Here is a 19,081-nt window from a genome sequence, read left to right on the forward strand (position 1 = left end):
GGACTATCAATACTGTCTACTATAGATGAGGGGGGAGGGACATTAGGTTTAAATCTTTCCACAAACCATCCCATATATCTGGAGAGAAGAGGCAAGGAATAAGAAAAGTCTCATTGACTATGTTATTGTTGATAGTGATGTTTTTCACTCACTGGTGCAGGACACTAGAGTGTACAGAGGATTTGAAATTGGAAGTCATCACCATTTAGTCTTGAGCAGGATAAAATTAAATTTATTACAGAAAAGAAGAACATGTAAGAAAGTTTTAAAGCGAATAAAAGTCGAGCAGCTCTCAGATGTAAGCTGTAGACTAAAATACACAAAAATTATTCAAGAAAAAAATGAAAGAGTTTGAGAACAGGAACCACACCTTGGAGATTCAGTGGCAAGCCCTTAAGAAAACATTGTTGGAAGTTTTTTTCTCCACTTGGTTAGACTATAATAAATTTAGTTTAATCCTTTATACAAGTGTAAGCAAACAGAGTTTGCATCTGATTTATTATAGTTTAACCAAGTGGGAAAAAACGTCCACCATCTTTCTCTAAATCTAGAGTAATTTAATAATAAGGTGAGACATCTTTTGGCAACTCGTATAAATATGAGTTCTCTATTACTTCCACCTTAGTATCACCACCTCTGGGTCTGGCTCCCACTGACGAGACCTCAATAAAGGTCAAAACCGTTCTGGGTAGTGGCCCTTCCCTTATGCATAGCATTATACATGTCTGCAAGGAGATGTGCTTTGCATTATGGGAGATACTAAGACAAGTGATGAGAGCTCAGTTCACCTTTACCACGAATTGCCTCAGTCCTGAAGATACTTCAGGCTCAAACTCTGTTTGCTTACACTTGGATAAAGGATTAAACTAAAATTATTATAGTCTAACCAAGTGGAAAAAAAACTTCCAACATCTTTCTCTAAATCCAGAGTGATTTAATAATAAGGTGAGACACCTTTTGGCAATTCGTATGTACGTGCCAGTAAGTATGAATTCTCCATTACTTCTGCCTTAGTATCATCACTTCTGGATCTGGCTTCCACTGACGAGACTTCACTAAAGGTCGAAACCGGTCTGGGTAGTGGCCCTTCCCTTAATGCATAGCATTATACATGTCAGCAAGGAGATGTGCTTTGTATTATGGAAGATACTAAGACAAGTGATGAGAGCTTAGTCCACCTTTACCACAAGTTGCCTCAGTCCTGAAGATACTTCAGGTGAAAACTCTGTTTGTTTATGCTTGGATAAAGGATTAAATTAAATTTATTAAAGAAAACATTGATTGATTCAGCCAGAGACATGTGGTGAGGTTGTCTGCAAAAACAGAAAAATCGGAACTCCATGCTGGACACAGGAAGTTAGACAGTTAAGGAAAAGAAAGAAGCATATCAAAAGTTCCTGGCAAGTAAGTCAGCTTGTGCTCTAAGAAAATACAGAGACAAATGTAAGAAAGTTAAACACTGTGTAAAACTAGCTAAACAAAAGTCATGAGAATTTTTTGGTAAGAATATAGAAAATAAATATCACGAAGGTTGCAAGATATTCTGGAGGTTGTTGAAATAGCTCAGAAATGGAGGAAAAAGTGCTGTAAAAGGAATTTGAGATGATAAAGGTGACATAAAAATTGGAGAAAAAGGTATCCTTGATTAATAATTATTTTGAAAAATTGCTAAATGAAACAAGCAGTGACAACAGAGTGGTAAAAGACACTCAACAGGCATACAATCAGGATTACGTATCCATACTTGATATAGAAAACCCATCAAAAGCCTGAAATGTGGAAAAGCATTTTGGGATTGATGATATTCGACCAGAAATGCTCAGGTATGGAGGTATAAAAGTCTGTTGCACTGCATAGTTCAGACGGCCTGGACAGAGAAGAATTCCAGATGATTGGAGTAGAGCTCTCACAGTATCCATATATAAAAAGGGAAATAAAACTGAATGTGAGAATTAGAGGTATTTCCCTATTGAGTATTCCTAGTAAAATTTGTGCAAGAGTAAGAATTGGTTGAGAAACAGTTGAGGATTGTGGAAGGGAAGCTTGGTGAAGAACAAGCTTGTTTCATTCAAAATAGGAGCCATTAGGATCAGATTTTCACTTTATAACAAATAGTTGAGAAAATTTTGCAAATATAAGAAAGTTCTTATATTTGCAAAACGCATATGCCAAGAGAAAACGCTACAGTTATATGGTGTCAATGAGGCATTACATCGAGTAATGCTTAATCTTTATATGAGAGTTGTAAGTTAGCAGTTAGAATTGAAAGTACAGGAAAATGGTTTGATGCTAAATCTGGTGTTAGACGAGGATGTACAGTATCCCATCTTATTAATTGTCTGTATGGATTACATTATGAAGGAAAGTGGTATTAAAACTGATATCAAAATTGGAAATGTTAATCTTTACTTTATGCAGGTAACGTTTTCTTCTTTCTTATCTGTCAGATGATAGGTTGAGTCTCCTATTAATAAATCTTTGCGATCTTTACTTTATGCAGATGATGTTATACTTTTAAATAAATCCAGTACAAGTCTGCAAGATTGAATGACTGTTGTAATAAATTGAGTATGAAAATCAGCAATAACAAGACAAAGACAATGAAAATATCAACTGCATCCTGAATGGAGAATCTATAGAACAAGTAAAACATTTCAGCTACTTAGGCATGATTTTTAGTGAAGATGGTAAATTAAATATGGAAATAGACAACAGAATCAACAAAGCCAGTATGGTAGGAAGTCAAATGAATAAATGTATATGGAGTAAGAGAGAAATTAGTCAAAACACTAAAGTAGCTGCATACAAGACAGTGCAAACCAATTTTAACTTATGGATCTGAGAGCTGGATTATATGCATCGAACGATTGATTCCCTTCCAACTACTAATCACGCTCAAACTTGCTTAACTTTTTTTGTGAGCCATTAGTAGCAGAGGCTCTACCAATCGACCAACCTTTGCAGGCAATAACAGAATTATTTAGAGGAAAATTGTTGATAAGAAGTTAGTAATGATGTAAGTTTCTCGTATGATAATATCCTGTACACCCCTTGACGATACATGTCAGGAATTTGATGATGATGAGGTTTGATTGGTTTGGTAATTTCTTTGGACCAAAATGTAATTTTTTTTTTATAATCATTTATACTTTCTTTTGCAGTTTAGTAAGATCCCAGTCCATCTGATAAGTGGAGGAGTCTTTAAGATGATTTTTCTGTTGTAATCTGCTTGGTTCATAATAACTAGTATTTCCATTATCAACTTTAGTTATAATAATTTTTGCTATTTGGTATAGATGAATATAGCGTTTATATATATGTATATATATATTTAGCATTTATATATATATGTATGTATATAATACAGTGTTTATATAGCATTTATATATCATTAATGATTACTTTAGTGGTTCCTCGGCAGTAAGGAATGATGGCGGATTCAGCTACAATCGCAAATGGCGTGTCACCAAGTCCTCTGCCATTTAAGAACTCTATTATAAGTAATATATTAGGGGACTTTGTGGCATGCAGTGCTTGCGGCATATATGCATCTCAGGAGTTGGATATGTGGCTGGTGAGAGAGGGGGGGAGGAGTGCATATGTGCTCAAAATGCAGGCAGTGGGAGGAAATAAATGAATTAGAGATATCGATAACTGACTTAGTTGCTCCAGGAACGGGAAACAAATATCCGAAGACGAGTAGTGTGATAGGAGAGAATGAAGAAAAAATACGAATGAGAAAATAATAGTCGATAGTGAGGAAGGCTTGAGTGTCTGTGAAAGTTTAGGAGATGGTTTTGTTTTGGAGAATGAATTTCGATTAAGAGTGACTGACTTGTAGAGAGAGAGATAAGCTGAAAGAGGAAGTGGAATGTCTTGTGAATGAGATGAGAAGTATGAAAGATGAGATTAGGAGAATGGAAGAGATAAATGCAAGGCAAATCAGATTGGGGGGGGAGAGAGTTTTGGGAATGATAGAAGAGGAGAGAATGGAAACAGTAGGAGAGAGGGAATGAGAGAAGCGTATGAAGATAGAAGTGGAGAGAATGGAAACAGTAGAGGAGAGGGAGTGAGAGAGTTATGGGAATGATAGAGGAGGGGAGAATGGAAACAGTCAGAGAGAGGAAATGAGAAGAATGCGAGGGAGTGCTGGAACCAGGGACAGAGTGATGCGAGGACAGCAGGTAAGTAGGGGGAACACAGAGAGAAAGGGTTAGAGGAGAGAGAGAGAGAGAGAGAGAGAGAGGGATGCAGGTGAGCAATCGAGGAACAGAGTGGTTAGAGGTGTGATGTATGGAGACTCGATGATCTCTAGTGTGCAAGATTGGATGCCAGAGGTGTATTTGCCTGGAGGGATTATAGAAAATGTGGCTATGGCAATTAAGAGGGGTGAAAGGATGGACGAAATGATTATGGTGGGCACAGATGACTTGAGAGGCAGTGTAAATCAGACGGTGAGAGATCTGAGGTTCTTGCTTGAAGTTGTGCAAAAGAAAACACAGAGAGGGAAGATTGTGTGTGTGTGTGTGTGTGTGTGTGTTGTCCAGGTATGATAGTGAAGAGCTGAGCAGAAGAGCAGCAATACTGAATCGCATAATAGCCAGAATGTGTGAGAATAGTGGATTGGAATACGTGGATGCTTGGAGGGCGTTTGAGGACAGAAGGGAACTGTCATCTGGCTATCTTTGCCTCCCTCTAATCTTAAGATGCTCACCACCTGAATTCATCAGTTACCTGATGTCTTGTAGCCATATCCAAGAATTGTATTTCACAAAAGGTGTTGTTCTAACTGCAGACACAAAATGGAAAACCACTCCACCTACTTTTATGCTTTGGTTCATTTGTATATGATAACCAGACTAGACTTGTGTCACTTTCTCACATAATGTACTTGACTTTCATGTCCCCAACCCTAAGTTATCAACATTTTTTCTCTTTGTTCCTTAATTTATGGAAACCAGTATAGATTAAGTTATTTCTAAAATGGAATCCAGATGCAAAAAATTCCTCCTTGTCTTTTTCCTGCCATACAACCTGAGATTAGCTCTGCTAACACATTCCTGAATGCTAACAATGTCAAGTTCTTTCCTAATAGCCTCATTTTTTTTAATGATACTGCCATTGATGCCATCTGTTCAGTACCCTAATCCTTCTCAGGACCCTCATATCTGTGATTTCCAGTCTTTGAACAAGACTTTTATTTCTAACCCAGCTCTCATATAAATAAGATCTCTCAGATCAGTAGCGCAATTGGAAGAATGACATTACGTTGCGCCCTTCAATTGGAAAAAGTCTAAGTTCGAGTCTTGTCATGACGGGAGGAATCTTTATATGGACTTTTTCAATTGAAGGTGAGTTAGCCGATCTTATACGGAGGTAGCAGGGTTTTTTCTCCCGGAAACTCGGATTTTTCATCCCGCATACAGACAAATCAGCCCTTCAGAACACACGCAATTTACAGACAAAAAATAGTAGCTGTGATTGGTGGTGGGCAGTAGATGGCGCTGATGTAGATGATTGGTAGTAGGTGGAGACGGAGAGTTGTACAATAGGTGTCCTCCCGCGATGAGTCTTCGGACTCCTTGGAGGTGTCATGAATAATAATAATAAGTTAAAATTGGTTTGTGCACTGTCTTGTATACAGCTAGTTTAGTGTTTTGACTAATTTCTCTCTTATTCCATATACATTTATTTAATTGACTTCCTATCAAACTAGCTTTGCTAATTCTGCTGTCTATTTCCAAATTTAATGACATATTTACTAAAAATTTGCCTAAACAGCTAAAATATTTTACTTCTTGTATAGGTTCTCCATTCAGGATGCAGTTGTTCTCAATGTTCCTACTTATTTTCATTGTCTTTTTAATGCTGATTTTCATACCAAATTTATTACAGGAGTTATTCAGTTTGGTTCAGGGAATTCTGCAGACTTTTCCTGGATTTATTTAGGAATATAACATAATCTGCATAACGTAAAGAAATGAGATCAACATCTCCAATCTTGATATCAGGTTTAATATCACTTTCCTTCGTACTCTGATCCATATAGATGAACAACAGTGGAAATGCACACCTGACTTAATATAAGACTATCTTCCTGTACCTCCTTCAATTGTAACTGCTGATTTACAGTTCAAGTAGAGACTATGTATTGATAATGTCTAATTTACACCATATAACTGGGGAGTTCTGAACAGCTTTCCTCTTGGTACTGTGTCATGTGCCTTTTCATGATCTACAAAACTTAAATATAAATTCTTTTTATATCCCCATGAAAATGGGAATATAAAAAGTGAAAATTCACTTTAAAACTGTTTGTTTTAAAGTGAAAATCTGATCCTGACAACCTCTGTTTGGCCTGAATCCAGATTGTCTTCTCCAAGCTTCTCCTCAACCATTTCTCAAGAATACCTGCATAAATCTTACCAGCCACACTCAGTAGAGAAATTCCTCTGTAATTCTCACATTCAGCCGTATTCCCTTTTTATAGATGAGTACTATGAGCACTCTGCTCCATTCATCTGGAATTGAACCCTTTGACAGGCCTTCTGAATTATGCAGTGTAGCAACTAAAACTTTTATACCTCCATATTTTATCATTTCTGGATGAATATCATATACTTCAGCTGCCTTTCCATATTTGAGGTTTGCAATAGCTTTTTCTACTTTAAGTACAGATATATATATGTTAAAGATACTGAGAAATTTTATACTTGGTTTTAATCCTTTTCGCAAGGAAACAAAACAAAGTTTTGCACATGAAATATATTCCTTGGGAAAAGGATTAAAACCAAGTATAAATTTTTTTGGTATCTTTAACATATTATAAACCCAAGGTAAAAACTTTCTACATATAATTCCTATATATTCCAGATGGCATTTCTGTCGAGTGTTTTCTACACCATACTGTCACTGCTCATTTCATTTAGCAATCTTTCAAAGTAATTACTCCATACATCAAGAATATCTTCATCCTCAGTTTTCCTGTCCTCTTTATTATCTTTAATTCCTTTTACAGTACCTTTTCCTTCATTTCTGAACTTTTTCAGTAGCCTCCAGAACATTTTTACCACATTTGTGATATTTATTTTCAGTGTTCTTACCAAAGTCTTCCCATGACTTGCTTAGCTAGTTTTACACAGTGCTTTGCTTTCTTCTTAGCTAGTTTTACACAGTGCTTTGCTTTCTTACATTATTCCCTAAGAGCAAGCTGACTTTCTTGCCAGGAACTTTCTCGATCTTTCTTCTTTTCATTGGCTTCCTCTTTAACTTCCTAAGTCTACCATGGAGTTCTGATTTTTCTATCCTTGTAGATTACCTCACCATGCCTCTCTGGCTGAATCAGTCAGTTTTCTTTAGAGTTTCCCACCGAATCTCCAAGGTTTGTTTCTTGTTTTCAAACTCTTTCAGTTTTTCTTGAATAATGTTTGTGTATTTGAATCTACTGTTCACATCTGATCAAAAATTTCTTACACACCCTTCTTTTCAAGATGACGTTCAATTTTATCCTGCTCAATGCTAAATGGTGATCACTTTCTATTTCAAATTCTCTGTATACTCGTGTCCTGAACCAGTGGGAAAACATCACTGTTGACAATAACATAGTCAATGAGACTTTTACTATTCTTTGCATCTTTTCTCCATGTGGATTTGTGCACATTTTTTTTTATGTTGAAACATGGTGTTAGTAATAACTAGTCTATGTCCTGAGCAGAAATCTAGCAGGTACTTACCATTATTATTATCTTTGTTCTTTCCTCCAAATTTTTCCAAAACATTCTTATATGTCTGGTAATCATTTCCTACTCTGCTGTTTAGATCTCTAACAAGGACCAACTTTTCCTTTTTTTTGTCAGGTACCTTCTCTAATACCTCGAAAAATTCCTCCACTTTTGTAGAACCTTCTGTAGGACTATAGGCATAAATAAGTCTCATTGTCCATTTCCCCATTTTAATAATATTAGCCCACATCACCACTTGATACTGCTGGCCATTCAAGAAGATTATCCTCAATATTATAGCTACTACTTTTCCCTATTGTTATTTCATGAATATGACATCTTGTATTTATTGCTTAGAAAGATCTCACCTGTTTTTGTTTTCCTTGTTTCGGCAACTCCTATTATGTTGATCTGGTACTTATCCAATTCCATTTCTTTTCCATTTCTTATCTTATCTTATTTTCTTATCTTATTCCATTTCTTTTCTGCTGATGCTTCTTATGTTGATGGTGCCAATCTTGATTTCTGATGTTGGGGTTTGGGTTTGTTCCAGTAGCTGACTTTTTGCTATTTGTCCTGATTCCCTGAAGAAAACAAGAGGGGCCTCATTCAACTGGGCGATGCCCCAGCCAGCATGAAATGCTATTATGTCATACCATTATTTTGAGTTATGGTTTAAGCCAATAAGAATGCAATTTATTCAGCTAAATCCCAAATTGCCAGCCCATCCTCTTTCATTCAGTATCAGGTGCTGAATGAAATGCAGAGAACCGAAAGAATTCTGGGAAATGCAGAGAACCGACCAGGGCTTCTGACTTCTCGTGGTACAGCCAACAGGCTGCACCACAAGAAGGTGAAGATTGGACATCAAGTCAGAAGCCCTGGTTGGTTCTCTGCATTTCCCAGAAGGCCATGCAAAGGTCTCCTCCCAGTTATCCAGCCTTAACCCTTAAGCACTTTTGCTTTATTAAATGCTAATTCATCAATTAAATCTGATCAGTTTACATCTAATAAATCATGCTTTTTTTTTCAGTACTGAAAGAATATTTAATTTGTATAACTAATAGATAATCTTGGGTAGTGACATAACTGTTTCTTCTTTCTCCCCCCCCCCTGCAAAAAAAAATTTATTGGACTCCCTTCACAGCTTTACAATTCACGGAAAATTCATACAATTAATGTTATTTTTTTTCCACTTATGTTTGCAAAAAAACAGCCAAGAATATGACACTAGTCACAACAGATGGAAAGGATATTTTGCTCTCTTCCTCAATTCTCAACCCTTTCACGACCAGAAGGACTTATGAAGTAATACAAAGTTTTTAGGTATTAAAATGATATTAAGGTATCTATTTAACATAAAACATCATCATTACGTAGGAAAAAATCGTAGGTTTTATAGAATTTCATGGGACACGTGTCCCAATGGATGTAAAGGGTTGCAAATAAATTAAAATTTTATGTGGGGGACACGTATGAAAAGGTTAATATGCAGATTGTGAGTAAGAATGATGTAGGGTTTGTGGATCTATGGTCTGTGATTGACAGAAAGAAGAACTTGTATAATGCTAATGGTCTGCACTTAAATAGTTTTAGTGTCAGAGTTCTAGAGAGAGAGTGAGTTTTGTTCACCAAGAGTGCTGAAGTGCACAGTCAGGAAAACTTAAACATTTAGGGTAGATGCAAGTGAGCATGCGAGAATGACCAACAAATGCAAAGACATGCATCAGGAAATTAATACAATGAGGTGCAGGTCAAGTAATTATTATGGCAGGGAAGAAGAGCATTCCATCAGCAAGGTGTCATAATTAAGAATTTATGGAGACACAACACGTGTTAGAATAATTACTTTACTTATAATTAAAACAAACATTTAGGGTAGATGCAAGTGAGCATGCGAGAATGACCAACAAATGCAAAGACATGCTTCAGGAAATTAATACAATGAGGTGCAGGTCAAGTAATTATTATGGCAGGGACTCAGGGAAGAAGAGCATTCCATCAGCAAGGTGTCATAGTTAAGAATTTATGGAGACACAACACACGTGTTAGAATAATTACTTTACCTATAGTTAAGAAAACAATATTTGATGAAAATAATATGCCTCTCTTTCACAGTCTACTGCAAACCTATACACACAGGCCCATACCATACATTAGGGGAATATCAGAAAATATAGATAGAACACTAAATAAATTATGTTTGCAAAAAAACAATATTAAGGCAACCTTCAAACCTCCTGCAAAATTAAGAAATCTACTCTGCTCATCCAAAGATCATCTTCCATACCTTGCCTACCCAAGGGTTTACCAAATTCAGTGCACCTGCATCCTACCTTACATAGGGGGGAAACAGGGTGCACCATCCCAATAAGAACACAAATGTCACATTAAATTCCTCCCCTATGGTAAAACAGGTGTGTCAGACCACACACTTCAAACATGGCACAGAATTGAGTGGAAAGACACCAAGTCCCTACAGAGCACTTGGTGTCTTTCCAAATGTCTTTCAAACCTAGTTTGAAAGACATTTCAAAGAAGCCTGTGAGATGCTGAATCATCATCCAAATGTAAACAAAAATGATGGGTTAATAATTCCAAGAATTTGGAGGACCCATCTTCAACCCATGTAGTATCCAGAACAACCCTAAAACAGAAGAAAACCCTAATATGAAAGGATTTTAGAAATTGATTAACGTAGTTCCGCTATAAAACTTTTTATCTGTATATTATTATACTGATAATGTATGAAAAGTTTATTTTATTTTGTGAATTAATTTTTAATTTTGTATATATTTTATTTAGTAATATTTTTATTTTTTTATTTTTGCACCAAGAGGTCAAGCTAAGGTAAATGATTAAGTGTAGTGTCATGTTACTTGTGTCCTGTACATATGTATGTTTTTCCTGATGACCTCAATACAGAGGTCAAAATGTTGAATATTATTAATTATAAAGCAATTATTCTAACACGTGTGTTGTGTCTCCATAAATTTTACACCATGATGCTGACCACTGTGTAACCTTAAAAGAGAGAATTATCACCAAGGTTATATTATCACATTGCCTCCAATTGGAGAGCATGACCATGCAGGTCTTGACTTGGGATGTTGTAAAGCATGAAGAATAGTCTTTCAAGAAGTTATGATAAGGTTGGGAGGAAGCTTGAAGCTGTGTCTTGGCATAAACATCTACAGAGGAAAGACCGTTAGCAATGCATGGGAGATAGTTAAGCGCATCTGGAAGAAGCAATATTGAACTGCATACCTAAAGTAAGGAGGGTAAATCAGGTAGGAGTTACATCGATGAATAGTAGCATTAAGCATGAGCTGCAAAAAAAAAAAAAAAAAAAAATTGTTATAGAGGACAAGGAAAAGGTGACCAGCAAGTTCATGAACAGTACAAGATTCAGACAAAAATCATGGTCAATGTGATAAGGAAAGCAAAATCAGATTGTAAGAAGAAACTAGCTGAGCAAGCCCGAAGGAAATCACACAGAGTTCTTTCACTACTTGGCAAGTAAGTGGAAGGATGACCTAACGGAGTGCTGATGGGAGTGACATGACAGAAGCAGACAAAATAGTTGTTACTGAGTGACCACTTTGCAAGGGTATATCATCCAAGTGAAGTTAATGCTGTGACTTATGAAACAGGGACTGGTATGGGAACAGAGGTGGATGAATTGGAGGTTCTTAGGATATTATAGAATCTTAATGTAAAATACAGCCACAGGATTAGATGGGATTTCAACTCACATTTTACAAAGGGCAAGAGAACTGGCAATGCCTCCGACTAGGCTCTTTGTCTCATCTCTGGCAGAGTTCTACAGGGGTGAAAATAGGACAAAATAATTCTTTTCCATAAGGAATGCTTTAAGACTACAGTCACAAATTATCAGCTAATTACTGTATCTCAGGAGTGGTGATAAAAGTACTAGAAAAAATGATCAAAATGAGAATTCAGGAATGGGTGGATAAGAATATGATACTGTATGAGAGACACAAGGCTTTGTGGATGGTTGGTCATTCCTTAGTAATTTACTGACATTTTATAATAGAGTGAAAATTGAGTTGGATAAAGGAAATAGCTACACAGTGTTACTACTAGATTTTGTGAAGGCATCTTACAGAATATCACATGGAACTCTTATGCAACTAAGAACAAATGTGGATGGATATGAGGGTGATATATGGAGAAGCAGAATCCAGGAGAATGCAAGTGACTAGCAGTGTGCTGCAAGGTTCTGTGCTAGTGCCATTACTGTTTAAATTATACATAAATGATATAAGAAGTAATATGAAACAAAATATATTTTCAGTTATTTGCTGCTGATGAGGCAATAAGGAGAGCTTGCAGGATGATTTAAATAGACTGTCAGTATGGGCAAAAGATAATGAGTATCAGTTTAATATGAACAAATATAAAGTTACACATTTTGGGATAAATAGATTACAAGCTGTGTACCACATTGATGGAACTGTACTCCAGGAAATAGATGAAGCTAGAGATTTTGGGATGGTGGTAGACAGAGTTAAAGTTTAGAGGACATATTGCTAAGATTGCCAAGATAGCAGATAGAATTATTTGGCTATTGAAGAACACACCAACAAGTAGAGACAAAATGAAATTATTCCTCTTTATAAAGCCCTGATATGTCCACACCTGGATTACTGTGTTCAAGTCTGGTCACCTTGGGGACGAAGAAGCAGAGGATCCAGGGGCAAGTGACCAAGATGGTGAGTGGTCTGTGGAATGCTCCCTAATTAGGATTGATTGAGGATTTGTGGTTGCAGAAGTTGGTTGATAGGCAAAAAGAGGAGATAATGATAGAAACATTTAAGTTACTTAAAGGATTTTATAGGAATAATGCAGAGGAAATGTTTCAGCACTCGGTTACAAGGGTAGAACAGGAGGTCATCCCTGGAAGTGGAATGAGGACAAGATTTTGTTTTGCTTGGAGAATGGCAAATGAATGGAATGGGTTGCCAGAGACTGTTGGGAGTGCTTTGTCTGTTAATGGGTTCAAAGAAAGGTATGACAGATACTGTATGGATAGTTTGACCCCCCCCCCATGATAGGTCTTCTGATTACATGGAGATACCCATACAATAACTAAATAATAATAATAGCACACTCCATCCATCCTACTCCAACAAATTATGTAGTTCTTAGCTCAGATATCTCAAGCATCAATAACTCATCTGCAACCAATGCCTTAAATACTGATCTTCATACCATACTTCAGTTGGGCCAAGATAACCTGGTCATCTTCAAAATACACTTACCTTTTTTTCACACAAAAGGGATCTCACTTCATTTTCCCTTACTCAATAAAACACACCACCAGACAGAATCAGATCAAATCTCTCTCTCTCTCTCTCTCTCTCTCTCCCCTCCCCCAACTCTTCCTCCTTGGATTGAAATTTCCCTCCAGCCTCTCCTGGCACAAACACATCACATCACAAGCTTCCTGAGTCTCTAAAAAACTGAGCATTTTTTACTTCTCAAGAATGCTATTTTTACACTCATTCAACCACTAATAAAAGAACTCCACATTTGATGTCCGTAGATGCCATATGTCACTCCCCACACCTCACGGTTTTGGAAGTGGAGTCTTCCACTAGAAGAAGTGGTAGGGTCGCAGATTCCATGATGCACCAACTACTCGGCCAACCAGGCCGCCCCACCCTCCCCAAGCTACTAAACCCTATATAAATCCCAAATCCACTAACCTTAGAATACTGGTCACACATTTAGGGTAGTGCACCTAAAGCTTCCCTAAAAATTCTTGTTTAACTACTTCCAGGGGAAAGTAGTCAAGCAAGAAAATAAATACTTATATGTTTTATACATAAGTATTTATTGGGAGAATGATGGGACATGCACCTTTCGCATGGAAAAGATCAAGTTTAATTCTTTCATGATGAGCAGAAACTTTATACTGACATTCATTTGAAGGAGAGAAATGAGAAACTGTTTTTAATCCCTTAAATATAAAGAGCTAATAAACTTCATTTCGGCAATATAAACATTATTTAAATTAAGGGGATATTAAATCCCACATTGTTTTAAAACCAAATATGAAACTCAAAGATTGGAATCAGAGAGTTTCATGCCGATATAGAAAACTATAAATAAAGTATCGGCAACACTAGCGTTAGCCAATGCAAGTGACCCTAGTACGTAGTACAATACAGGACAACTCGTAGCAAAGGTGGTGAAGTTCTGATCGCTATTCTTAGGTATTTTCCATAATGTAAAAACACATTTCCTAGGAAATGTATGCTGTTATTACATTATGGTGGGAGGTCACTACCCAGACCGGTTTCAGCCTTTTTTGAGGCTTCATCAGTGAGTATCCCCTTAATTTAAATAATGTTTATATCGCAGAAATGAAGCTTATTAGCTCTTTATATTTAAGTAACTTAACGGTTGCACCTGTTTGGAAACTCGTACAGCAGAGTATATAAGTTCTTTTCGCTATACACTTTGGTATCAATATGGTCTAGCTACTCACTGATGAAGCCTCAAAAAAGGCTGAAACCAGTCTGGGTAGTGACCTCCACCATAATGTAATAACAGCATACATTTCCTAGGAAATGTGTTTCTACATTATGGAAAATACCTAAGAATAGCGATCAGAACTTCACCACCTTTGCTACAAGTTGTCTGGTATTGTACTACGTACTAGGGTCACTTGCATTGGCTAACGCTAGTGTCGCCAATACTTTATAGTTTTCTATATTGGCATGAAACTCTCTGATTCCAATCTTTGAGTTTCGTATTCGGTTTTAAAACAATGTGGAATTTAATATTTCCTTAATTTAAATAATGTTCTTAATCCTACTTTTAAGTTTAATTTAATATAAGTAATTAAAAATAGTTTGCTAAGTTACAGATATAGATCCTAGAAATTATGAATACAATCTGTGTGCACTATTTCACAGTCTTCTTACATTAAAGGAAAAGTAAAATATTATTATTATTATTATTATTATTATTATTATTATTCAGGCCTCCATGGAGTCAAAAGACTCATCGTGGGAGGTCCTTCCTAAGAACATAAAGTCTGTTAAGATTCATCGAGGGGAGGTCCCCCCCCCCCAAGAAACACAAAGTCTATCATACCACTCCTTAAACTCATTGACCATTCTCGCTCTCACCACTCCATCAGGCAATGCATTCCATGGTTCAACCACCCTCCACACAAAGAAACCACTCCTCACCCTCTTGCTCACAGTTTCCTTTCGTAACTTCCAGGGATGACCTCTTGTCATCACTCCTTCCCGCTGTTCAACCAAGCAAAAGAACTCCCCAGTGTCAACCCTGTAACCACCTCTCAACAGTTTAAAAGTCTCAATCATATCACTTCTCCTTCTTCTATCCACCAAACTCTGCAGTCCACATTCCCTCAGCCGATCCTCATTCCCTCTAATTATCTCCTTCAAATCCTGGGGACCAAATCTGAGAACAATAGTCCAAGTGTGGTCTGATCAGAGACTTATACAACGGAATGATAACCCTTTTATCTCTGCAGGTCAGTGTCCTTCTCATAATTGCAACAATCCTCTGTGTTACCTTCACCACCTTTGCAATATGTCCCCTAAATTTCAGGTTTCTATCAATCATCAACCCCAGATCTCTTGTCTCCCCTATTTCCTCCAGTATAACTCCTCCCATAGAGAATGCAGCATCCCATCGATGTTTCCCAAACCTCAAGACCTTACATTTTGCTGCATTAAACTGACACCCCCCATTCATTTGCCCATCCATCTAGCTTATTCAAATCCTCTTGCAGGGCTACCACATCTGCACTATTACTAATAATCCTTCCCAGCTTCGCATCATCTGCAAACAACTGAATATCCCCTTGCAATGTCATTGATATAAAGGTTAAACAATATAGGTCCTAGTATTGAGCCCTGTGGGACCCCACTTGTAACCCTCTGCCTCCTTGAAACTGCTCCACCATACACAATTCTACAACTCTCTGATACCTATCAGACAGCCAATCCTGAATCCAGTTGACCAATCTGACATCCAGACCCATGTGCTGCAACTTAAATATCAGCTTATCATGTGGCACCCTGTCAAATGCCTTCGCTAAGTCTAAGAAAATTGCAGTATATGCCTTTCCCTCATCTAATGTTCTTGTAACTTTATTATAAAAGACTAACATATTGCTAAAACAAGAGCGCCCTTTCACAAATCCATGTTGACTCTCACGGATAGCATTACCCTCATCTGCCCAATGCTATATACAGTCCCTCACTACTTTCTCCAAGATCTTAACAACTACTGATGACACACAGACTGGCCTATAATTAAACACTTCCAGTCTGTTACCACCCTTATGCAATATTAATGCTATACATACCAGGGGATGGAAAGACCAGTGGATTATTATCTAAGACCATTATAACCATCTAAAACTAAGACCATTATAGACCAGGGGATGGAAAAGATGACTGAGTAGTATGCATCAGCAAATAGACTCAATGAATAGCAGACAGGTAATTATTATGGAGAATTTCAACTATGGCAACATTGATTAGAGAGAGGACAGGACACATTGGAGGAAGGAAATGAATTTTATGCAGTTACTAAGGGATAATTATCTGAGACAGCATGCAGTGGAATATTCTAGAGGTTTGAGAGTGCTCAATCTACTGCATATGAGAATTTGTGGCCATATTTGTCTATAACAAATATGGCCACTTTGCCACCAACTGGTGAGAGTGATCATATGATCTTGACCTGGGAGGTGGCTAAATGCGTGGAATTTTCAGTTAAGACATGGTATATGTGGAATTACCGGGCTGGTAAGTATGACAAGCTTAGGAGATTGCTTGGATCAGTGCCATGGCATGTAAAACTGCAAGGGCTGGATGGTGATAGGGCATGGGAAGTGGTAAAGAAGTGTTTGAGGGAGGTAACAGCTGACTGCATACCTGAGTCAGGAGAGTAAATCAAGCGGGAGTTAAATGGATGAATAACACCATTAAGCTGGAACTGCAAAAAAAAGAAACAATTGCGGAGGGAATTTAAGGAGAAAGGTAACCTGCAGGCACATGAACAGTACAAGGCACAGTTCAGAAGGGTAACTAATGTGGTAAGAAAAGCAAAAGCAGATTATGAAAGGAAGTTAGCGATGCAGGCTCGGGAGAATCTCAAACAGTTCTTTCGATATGCTGCAAGTAAAAGAAAAAATGTATATGGCAAAATGATTTTAAGGAATACCAATGGTGGGAAGGTAACTGAATCAGTTGAAATGGTAGAATTACTAAATGAACACTTTGCAAGAGTATATCATCCAGACAGTGTAATGAGGGAACATTTCCTGCAGTGATATTGCAGGAAAGAAAGGAGGCTCCAAGACTGCCGTTACAAATTACTGACTGATCAGCATATCAGGAATCATCAAAGTATTGGAGAAGTTGGTCAAGAGCAAAATACAGGAATGGATAGATGGAAATATGATACTGTATGGGGGGTGGGGGTAGCATGGTTTTATGAAAGGTAAATCATGCCTCAGTAACTTGCTCACATTTTATAATACAGTGATGGATGAATTGGATAAGGGTAATGGGTTTACAGTGATACTGCTGGACTTTGCAAAGGCCTTTGACAGGATACCACATGAAATCCTAATCAGTAAACTGTAGTACATGGGGATGGATAGGAGGGTGGTTGATGGAGATATCAGAGAGTAGTTTATTCAGGAGTAGAGTTCAAAAGAAGGCCTGTGACTAGTGGTGTGCTGCAGGGTTTTGTTCTTGGACCATTACTATTTAATTTGTTCATTAATGATATAGTGTTAGATCTTGAATGATGGTTCTATCAGGAATAAAACCTCCATTCAAGATTTAACAAGAACAACCATATCAAGCAAAAGCACACTTGTATTCTTCGCAAAACAGACATAATATGTAAAAATGCAGATGTTAACTTTGCTTAAGAAGGGAATTAAAATATAAAGGAAGAAATTGAATCCTAAATTAAAATGAAATTGAAGAAGGAAATAAGTATTAGATTGTACTATGTTTAAAGTATTGTCTAAAACAGATGGAAATCTTAAACTTTCAAAAGCACCAATATTAAACTATGCCATGTATAAAATCGCATATTGTCGTGCAAATGAAAGTACAAAGGTTGCTGTGTGACCACCAAAGACGATGTAACAAACGATGAGTAGGCATTTGTGGAAGGCGCTCGAATTTTGCATTCCCCGAAGAGAGCGATCCTCGTTCAGCGAGGAGGTGACAGCCAATTGGAAAGCGTCATAGACAAGCTTGGAGTACAGAAGAGGGCGCTATAGAAGAGTTTAAAAACGAACTCACGGGGCTGGAGGCTCTCTCTTAGTTCCCTCTACATTTTGGTTCCTGTGGTGTTCCCTGTTCGCGCGTGCCCCCCCCCCCCCACATGGATTACAGGCTCGTAGTTCCGAAGCGGGTCAGCATGGCTGATATCTGATAAGACGGCATGGTGGCAGCGAGTTTATGGTTCGTAATTCCGAAGCGGGTCAGCACGGCTGATATCTGATAAGACGGCAGGGTGGCAGCGAGCTTATTGCTCATAGTTCCAAGGCGGATCAGTATGGCTGAAGTTCCGAATGGAGAAACGGCCCCAGAGAGATAGGTTAGAGATTTCAGGCTTAGTTGGTACAACAAGGATTTAAGATAGAAAATTTACAAGAAAGTGACGCCACACACAAACAAAGAAAGAAAGGAGATATAACAATAGGAAAGGATCTGAGAGGAACTTTCAGTTATATGCCGATTGCATAGAGCAATAGTTAATACACATGGTGTCAAAATTTTGCAGGATGATTTGGACAGATTGGCAGACTGGGCTAAGGAGAATGGATGTCAGTTTAATATGGCAAAGTGTAAGGTTATGCATTTTGGGGTGAAAAGATTATCAGCAGTATACCCCATTGGTGGAACTGTACTCCAGGAAACTGACAAAGCCAGAGACTTGGGAGTATTAGTGGATAGGGAATTAAAGTTTAGGGGGCATATGATGAGCTGCTTTAGCCACTTTAGCAAAAGTGGCTAAAGCAGCTCATCAGATCACTTGGTTATTGAAGAATACTTTCACAAGCAGGTTATTGTTCCTCTTTATTGAGCCTTGATAAGGCTCAATAAAGCCTTATAAACTTGACTACTGTGCACAGATCTGGGTGCCAGAGTTTCTTGGTGATGGGGATGAGGTAGAGAGGATCCAGAGGCGAGGGACCAAGATGGTAGCAGGTCTATGAATGAACCTTATGAGAACAGGTTGAAGATTTGTGGGTTACAGAAACTTTCTGATAGGCAGAAAAGGGACGATATGATTGAGACAATCAAATTACTGAGGGA

Source organism: Typopeltis vanoorti, chromosome 11, assembly GCF_054136105.1.
Source record: "Typopeltis vanoorti isolate ZY-2024b chromosome 11, IOZ_Tvanoo_1.0, whole genome shotgun sequence".
NCBI lineage: Eukaryota > Metazoa > Arthropoda > Arachnida > Uropygi > Thelyphonidae > Typopeltis > Typopeltis vanoorti.